Consider the following 8,942-nt stretch of genomic DNA (forward strand, 5'->3'; position numbering starts at 1 on the left):
GGGAAATTCGGGATCCTAGTCAGGCTTTTGTTTGTCAATTCCAGATTAAATATAGGTCTTCGTGTGTATCAATGCTAGGCAATTGTGGGCTAAATCAATGACAAACAGCTTAAATGTTCAGGCTTCATCATGATCTGTGATTGAAACAGGCTAGGGTGTTTTCAGTTCCGTTTAGCCTAAGAATATGCCTGAGAACGCAACTGCACTTAAATGAATAGCCTAATTCAATGGGATTCTCCTGAATAGCAAATGTTTTTATCTGTTAAGCTGTTTGGTCTATATGTAGACCCATACCGAATATAACTTTATGGTATTTTGCATTAGACATAGCTTTACATCGCAGAGCATTTAATTCACTAGCTACATTTTCCTGGGATGTTCAGGCTGCGCAAGACCGTCGATAGGCTCGTAGACTGTAGAAATAGTTGTGGAGTTTAACATTGTTATAGCCTAGATCGCTTTATAAAATCTGGACCATTGCTTTTCCTATGGCAAAGCAAACAAGTCGTAGCCAATGCTTTTTGTACGTTTATTTAACAAGGCCTATATCCTCACATACCCTCTCAATTCGAACCCTGCTTTTAACCAGGCAGCCCGTCTGGTGTTCAACCTTCCCAAGTTCTCTCACGTCACCCCGCTCCTCCGCTGGCTTCCAGTTGAAGCTCGCATCCGCTATAAGACCATGGTGCTTGCCTACGGAGCTGTGAGGGGAACGGCACCTCCATACCTTCAGGCTCTGATCAGGCCCTACACCCAAACAAGGGCACTGCGTTCATCCACCTCTGGCCTGCTGGCCCCCCTACCTCTGAGGAAGCACAGTTCCCGCTCAGCCCAGTCAAAACTGTTCGCTGCTCTGGCACCCCAATGGTGGAACAAGCTCCCTCACGACGCCAGGACAGCGGAGTCAATCACCACCTTCCGGAGACACCTGAAACCCCACCTCTTTAAGGAATACCTGGGATAGGATAAAGTAATCCTTCTACCCCCCCCCCCCCTTAAAAGATTTAGATGCATTATTGTAAAGTGGTTGTTCCACTGGATATCATAAAGTGAATGCACCAATTTGTAAGTCGCTCTGGATAAGAGCGTCTGCTAAATGACTTAAATGTAAATGTAACCATAAGACATCTCCACATAAATGTATAGAAGGATTGCATGGTGACAGGGATTATGAAAACAAGGTCAAATCATGACATCAGTGATTTTCAGGTCAGAGAAAGATGCCTGAGATTCCGAGTTGGATGACTGTTCAAAACAAAAATCCAAGTCTGAGTTCCCAGTTGTCTAGAATGCACTGAAGTCGGAAGATCATCAATTGCTGACTTCCGAGTTGTTTTGAATGCGACACTAGAGACCTAGACTACCCCCAACAAAGAAAAGGAAAGGGGAATACCTAGTCAGTTGTACAACTGAATGCATTCAACTGAAATGTGTCTTCCGCATTTAATCCAACCCCTCTGAATCAGAGGAGGTGCGGGGGGCTGCCTTAATCGAAATCCACGTATTCATCACCCGGGGCACAATGGGCTTACTGCCTTGCTCGGGCAAAACGACAAACAAGAGTTCATCTTGTCAGTTTTGGGATTTGATCCAGCAAATTACAATTACTGGCCAAACGCTCTAACCACTAGGCTACCAAGAAGCCCTTGTGTTTCTATTGATGCGAGAAATAGGCATATAAGGTGTTGATGGTAAACTGACACGTCAACACTACGTCTGCATGACCTGTACATGTCACGTGATGTGAACGCGTCGGCAGTTTGATGTTACGGAGTCTAGTTGTTAGGTAATCGACTAGCCGGACTGTTCCCCGGACTCCCGTGTAGGGATTTCTACAATGCATGAACAAGGCAATTGAACTAGCCATTGGTGTCTGTCTTTATTACTTTATCCAATATATCATACTAAAACATGGTATCAGAAGTGGCTCGAAAACCACACGTTTGTTATTTTTGTATTTAAGTACAGTATAGGCGCAGTTACGTTCCATATGCGAACACACGCCGTTTCCTACTCACAACACTGATCAACTCGTTGTTAGCTTGCATCACTACCTACCTCGATGACTGAAGGCAAAGAAATCTCCTATTCCATCGCTATGGCAGCGAACGTTCCGCCACCAAATCCCATGGTTCTCACAGGGGACTGGAATACTAATTGGGACAATTTCAGGGATGAATTCGCTGGCGACCGGTCTACATGAGAAACCCAACCAGGTACAAGCGGCAACTCTGAGGAGTTTAATGGGCAGCGAATGCAGGCATATCTACCGGCACAATCTCACCCTCACAGCGCGACAACAGTGTGATGCAAAGGCTATATTGAATACATTGGAGAATTACTTCAAACCCGCCAGAAACGTCATTTACGAGCGGTTGGTTTTCGGAAGCTGCAAAAAGGAAGAGGGTGAGTCAGTACACAACTTTGTAACCCGTTTGAGAGAAAAATCCGCCACTTGTGAATACGGGGGATTGAAAGATGAATTGATTCGTGACAAAATAGTACTGGGAATTGCAAATGAGGATACGCGCCGGCGTCTATTGAGAGAGAGAGAGGCTTAACATTAGTAACTGCCATCGAAATGTGCCGCACTGCTGAAGTCACTGACATGAGCAATGGAAATCGAAACCCTACGCTCGTTGATACTGTTCACGCTGTTGCTAGGCAGACATTCAGACAAAACCAATCGAGGCAGAGTAATTCACCACGAACGGTGAACACAGAGAGCCCCGTAGCATGTAAATACTGTGGGAATACACACACACGTGGCAAAGAGCACTGCCCTGCCTATGGAAAACCATGCAGAGTTTGTGGAACTAATAATCACTTTGCAAAAGTGTGTCTCAAAAGAAGGGTGAGTGAGGGCAAGATTCACTGTGTTGATGATGTCACTCAATGTTCAGAGCTGAACAGTGAAAGTAACATTTACATGCATGAATCCATTGGGGCTGTACACTCAAGAGGGAAGAAATGGTTTGTGACACTACGATTACACAACAAGCAACAGCAATGTCAACTGGATTCCGGTGCTACATGCAACGTAATGAGCTACAAAGACAAAATCAGTCTGGCACCTGACACACATCTATTGCCCAGCGACACTAGACTAAAGCTGTACTCAGGAGAGCTAATGAGCTCTATGGGCACCTTTGAGACCGAATGTGTTATTCGGGGACACAAACACAAGCTGGAGTTTGAGATTGTGAAAACCAGTCAACATCCTCTCCTCTCAGGCTCTACATGCGAACGCCTGGGACTGATGCAGCTCACTGTACCAAATTACCTGCACATTGTGGATCATGTCCAGCATGGACCCCTGTCCAAAGAACAACTACTCAGCAGATATGACAATGTATTCAACATGCCCGTTGAATCAGTGCCTGGGGAGGTACACTTTGAAGTGGATGAGAGCATCACTCCAGTCCAGTGTGCTCCTCGCAATGTGCCCATTGCAATGAAAGTGGCTGTGAAGGCCCAGCTGGACAAGTATGAGGCCGATGGCCACATGACATCTGTGACCGAACCAACTGACTGGATCAGCAATATGGTCATAGTGAAAAAAACAGAGAAGCTGAGGGTCTGCATCGACCCAAAGCATCTGAACCAAGCACTGAAACGATCCCACTACATCATGCCGACACTAGAGGATGTCCTCTACAAGCTTCCCAAGGCCAGGATTTTCACCTTGGTGGATGCCCGAGATGCATTCCTTCAATGCAAGTTGGACGAAGAAAGCAGCTTCATGACTACCTTCTGGACCCCCTGGGGTCGGAAACGCTGGCTCAAGCTTCCGTTTGGTGTCTCAGTGGCGCCTGAGGTATACCAACGTAAGCAGCACGAGTTACTGGCTGGGCTCAAGGGCATTGAACCTATCGCCGATGATGTCCTGATCGTAGGCTGTGGTGACACAGACGAAGAAGCAGAACGCAACCATGATGTGAAGCTCCTGGCACTGATGGAGCGCTGTCGATCAGTTAAGCTTGGTCTTGGCCTGAAGAAGCTGCAGTTCAAGGTGAAAGACGTCCACTTCCATGGCCACATTCTCTCTGCAAAAGGCCTGAAGCCGGACCCTGACAAGGCCCGAGCGATCCTCGACATGCCAAACCCGTCTGGTGCAAAAGGAGTACAGCGACTCATCGGTAGTCTGTGAGCCTCTGCGCCGGTTGCTGGACAAAGACACACCATGGCACTGGCTACCCAAGCACGAGGCCGCTGTGCAGGAGATGAAATCTCTGGCTTCATCCATGCCAGTGTTGCGCTACTACAACGTCACGAAGCCTGTCACAATCCAGAGCGACTCCAGCCAAAGGGGACTTGGATGCTGCCTTTTGCAGGAAGGCCAGCCCGTTGCGTTTGCCTCGAGAGCGCTCACCTCCACCGAACAGAACTATGCACAAATTGAGAAAGAGTGCCTCAGCATCGTCTTCTCCTGTCAGCGATTCCATCACTACTTATATGGTCGAGAGCTGGTCACCGCTGAAACTGACCACAAACCACTCATTGCCATATTCAGTAAACCTCTCGTCAACGCGCCCAAGAGGCTTCAAAGCATGCTCCTGACTCTGCAAAACTACAGCCTGAAGGTCATTTACAAGCCAGGACCAGAGATGTACATCAGCGACACACTGAGCAGGGAAACAACACAATGTACAGGCAGAGGCACTGCCTATCAGCGGCAGGCCATCTGTTCGCTACAGCAGGAACAACAAGATGTTCAACAGATCAATCAGGCAGACTACTTAAATGTCACAGATCACCGCCTAGCCCAGATCAGGCAACACACTGACAAGGACGAACACCTACAATCACTGAAGTCCATGGCTCTCGCAGGTTGGCCATACCTGAAAGAGGAGACACCTTTCACAGTGAGAGAATACTGGACCTTTCGAGATGAGATCAGCGGGCAAAATGGCGTCTTGTTCAGAGGTCAGAAGGTCATTATTCCCAAATCACTACGTCCAGAGATGCTTACCCGCATACACTCCAGTCACGTTGGAGGTGACGCATGCTACCGCCAGGCTCGTGAAACATTATACTTGCCAAACATGCAAGCAGAAATTAAAGACTTTGTCAGCAACTGTACCACATGCAACGAGTACGCTCATGAACAGCAAAAGGAAACCATGATGTCACACGTACTGCCCACAAGGGCCTGGCAAATCGTCAGCGTGGACTTATTCAGCCACAGACAAAAATACTATCTTCTCATTGTTGATCACTACTCTGACTTTTGGGAAATTCAACTGCTCCCTGACTTGTCTGCAGAGACGGTCATAAAGCGCTGCAAGGCATAGTTTGCAAGATAAGGTCAGCCTGACAAGGTAATCACGGACAATGGCCCACAATTCACTGCACAGTTCAAGCGTTTCGCCTCAGAATGGGAGTTTGACCACGTGACCTCCTCTCCAAGACACCCAAAAGCAAATGGCAAGGCAGAGTCAGCTGTCAAGATTGCAAAAAACCTGTTATGCAGGGCCGTGCGCGACAGCAACGACCCATGGAAAGCAATCTTACAGTGGAGGAACACACCCACCGAAAACATGGACAGCAGCCCAGCACAACGCCTTCTGTCCAGACGTCTGAAGACTACCATCCCCGTAGCTAACAAGCTACTTGAGCCCTGCGTCATGGTTGGCGTCACGGACAAACTGCGTCACAGAAAGCAGCTTGCTAAGTACTTCTACGACCGGACTGCTCGAGACCTACCAGAGCTGGAGGTGGGTGAAACAATAAGGATGAAACCGCTGCCGGGAGACCACACAGGACTTTGGAGGCTGGGCACGTGCCTACAGAGAGTTGCACCACGTTCTTACCTGGTGGATGTTGGTGGCTCTCTCTATCGTCGCAATCGGGTGGATCTGCACGTAGCAGAGCAGACAAACCAGAACACGCCATACACTCACCTAGATGAGCTGGATCACAGTCCAGGCCTAAGGGTAAGAGGCGCAGAATTGAGACATGAGCCAACTGAAGGTGAGGCTTCGACCCCACCAAGCTCTCCAGCTCGTGGCCCTAATCCTACCCCTGTCAGAGCCCAGAGCCCCTGTGCAAGCCACCGGACAGGCTTACTCTGTAAGCAAGAGATTGTGTTAACTTGTCCTCTGTTTATAAAAAAGAAAGGAAGATGACAACTGAAGTAAAAAGAAAATGTCATGCTTTTTCAATTGTTATGACTTGATTGTTTAGAATTTAATGTTATGCTGTTATGTTTGCACTTTCTATTGAAAAGGATGATGTTACGGAGTCTAGTTGATAGGTAATCGACTAGCCGGACTGTTCCCCGGACTCCGCGTGTAGGGTTTTGTACAATGCATGAACAAGGCTATTGAACTAGACATTGGTGTCTGTCTTTATTACTTTATCCAATATATCATACTGAAACATTGGACGCCTTTGAAACAAATTTCTCCATTGACAGTTAATTCATGGCGTTATTTTATGGTGGTAGGAAGACACTTGGTGAGAGGTATCAGTAGCTTCATGAGGCTTAATTCTGGCATGAATCACCCCCCATAGGTTCCGGTCTTTCGCTGCTGCTATCGTGGCAGCTGCCATACACTACCAGCAAAGAGCTATTTATGCAAGTCTTTGCAACGGGTGCATCAAACCTAATTCACAAGGAATTATCCGGTCGAAAAAAGAGGTAAGTATTTTTTCTAAACTAAGCTATAGCCAAATATACTGCCTTTATAACCAACCCCCTTTTGTCTATTTATATATACAATGAAATAGTTATTTCAAAATAACAGTAAACATAATCCTTTATAGCTACAATATAGCAAACGTTAGCGAACTAATGACAAGCTCATCTCTGCTGCCTGGATGCTTTCACGTTTTTCTCGTCTGGATTTCTTGCTATAAGCTAGCACATGAACAAGCAGTAGCCTACTGCAGTAGTCAGACTACACGATTTACTACAATTGTATTTTTACACTGCACAAATATTTGTGAACAGTCAGCCCTCGAATGATAGCTAACTGATGTTCGTTTATTGTAACATTGACACTGTATTTGTGCGGACTACAGGTTTGGAGGCCATAACATGCAGCACTACAGATGGGGCAAAACAATGAAATGGAGAAAATACAGAAACACAGTGCAAACGCTTATCAAAGAAGCAAAGACAAACTACTACAAAACTGAAATCCAGGACCTAAAGAAGAAAAACCCTAAGGAATTGTGGGACTACATTAACAAAGGACTGGGACAAAAGAAAACATCAGGAGGGAGAAAACAGGTCGAGGGAATTGAAGACAACGATGTGGCTTTTGTTTTTAATGTATTCTTTGCTGAAGCATGGACAAGCACCACACCTCTTGCCATCTTCCCTCTCCCCATGCCTACAAGGCAGGTTGAGCTGTGCAGCATTAACCAGATAAAGCAAGCTCTGACCAGACTGAACCCACTGAAGCATGTGGGCCTGTTGGCATTCCAGCCTGGCTACTAAAAGAGCATGCAGAAGATCACGCATACCATATTAAACCCTATAGTATACTATATTAAAACCTATAGTAGACTATATTAAACCCTATAGTAGACCCTATAGTAAACAATATTAAACCCTATAGTACCCTATAGTAGACCCTATAGTATACTATATTAAACCCTATAGTAGACCGTATAGTATACAATATTAAACCCTATAGTTTACTATATTAAACCCTATAGTAGACCGTATAGTATACAATATTAAACCCTATAGTTTACTATATTAAACCCTATCGTAGACCCTATAGTATACTATATTATACCCTATAGTATACTATATTAAACCCTATAGTAGACCCTATAGTATACTATATTAAACCCTATAATATACTATATTAAACCCTATAGTAGACCCTATAGTATACTATATTAAACCCTATATTAAACCCTATAGTATACTATACTGCTCAAAAAAATAAAGGGTACACTTAAACAACACATCCTAGATCTGAATGAAAGAAATAATCTTATTAAATACTTTTTTCTTTACATAGTTGAATGTGCTGACAACAAAATCACACAAAAATAATCAATGGAAATCCAATTTATCAACCCATGGAGGTCTGGATTTGGAGTCACACTCAAAATTAAAGTGGAAAACCACACTACAGGCTGATCCAACTTTGATGTAATGTCCTTAAAACAAGTAAAAATGAGGTTCAGTAGTGTGTGTGGCCTCCACGTGCCTGTATGACCTCCCTACAACGCCTGGGCATGCTCCTGATGAGGTGGCAGATGGTCTCCTGAGGGATCTCCTCCCAGACCTGGACTAAAGCATCCGCCAACTCCTGGACAGTCTGTGGTGCAACGTGGCGTTGGTGGATGGAGCGAGACATGATGTCCCAGATGTGCTCAATTGGATTCAGGTCTGGGGAACGGGCGGGCCAGTCCATAGCATCAATGCCTTCCTCTTGCAGGAACTGCTGACACACTCCAGCCACATGAGGTCTAGCATTGTCTTGCATTAGGAGGAACCCAGGGCCAACCGCACCAGCATATGGTCTCACAAGGGGTCTGAGGATCTCATCTCGGTACCTAATGGCAGTCAGGCTACCTCTGGCGAGCACATGGAGGGCTGTGCGGCCCCCCAAAGAAATGCCACCCCACACCATGACTGACCCACCGCCAAACCGGTCATGCTGGAGGATGTTGCAGGCAGCAGAACGTTCTCCACGGCGTCTCCAGACTCTGTCACGTCTGTCACGTGCTCAGTGTGAACCTGCTTTCATCTGTGAAGAGCACAGGGCGCCAGTGGCGAATTTGCCAATCTTGGTGTTTTCTGGCAAATGCCAAACGTCCTGCATGGTGTTGGGCTGTAAGCACAACCCCCACCTGTGGACGTCGGGCCCTCATACCACCCTCATGGAGTCTGTTTCTGACCGTTTGAGCAGACAGATGCACATTTGTGGCCTGCTGGAGGTCATTTTGCAGGGCTCTGGCAGTGCTCCTTCTGC

Source organism: Salmo salar, chromosome 02 (assembly GCF_965601325.2).
Source record: "Salmo salar chromosome 02, fSalSal1, whole genome shotgun sequence".
Lineage (NCBI taxonomy): Eukaryota > Metazoa > Chordata > Actinopteri > Salmoniformes > Salmonidae > Salmo > Salmo salar.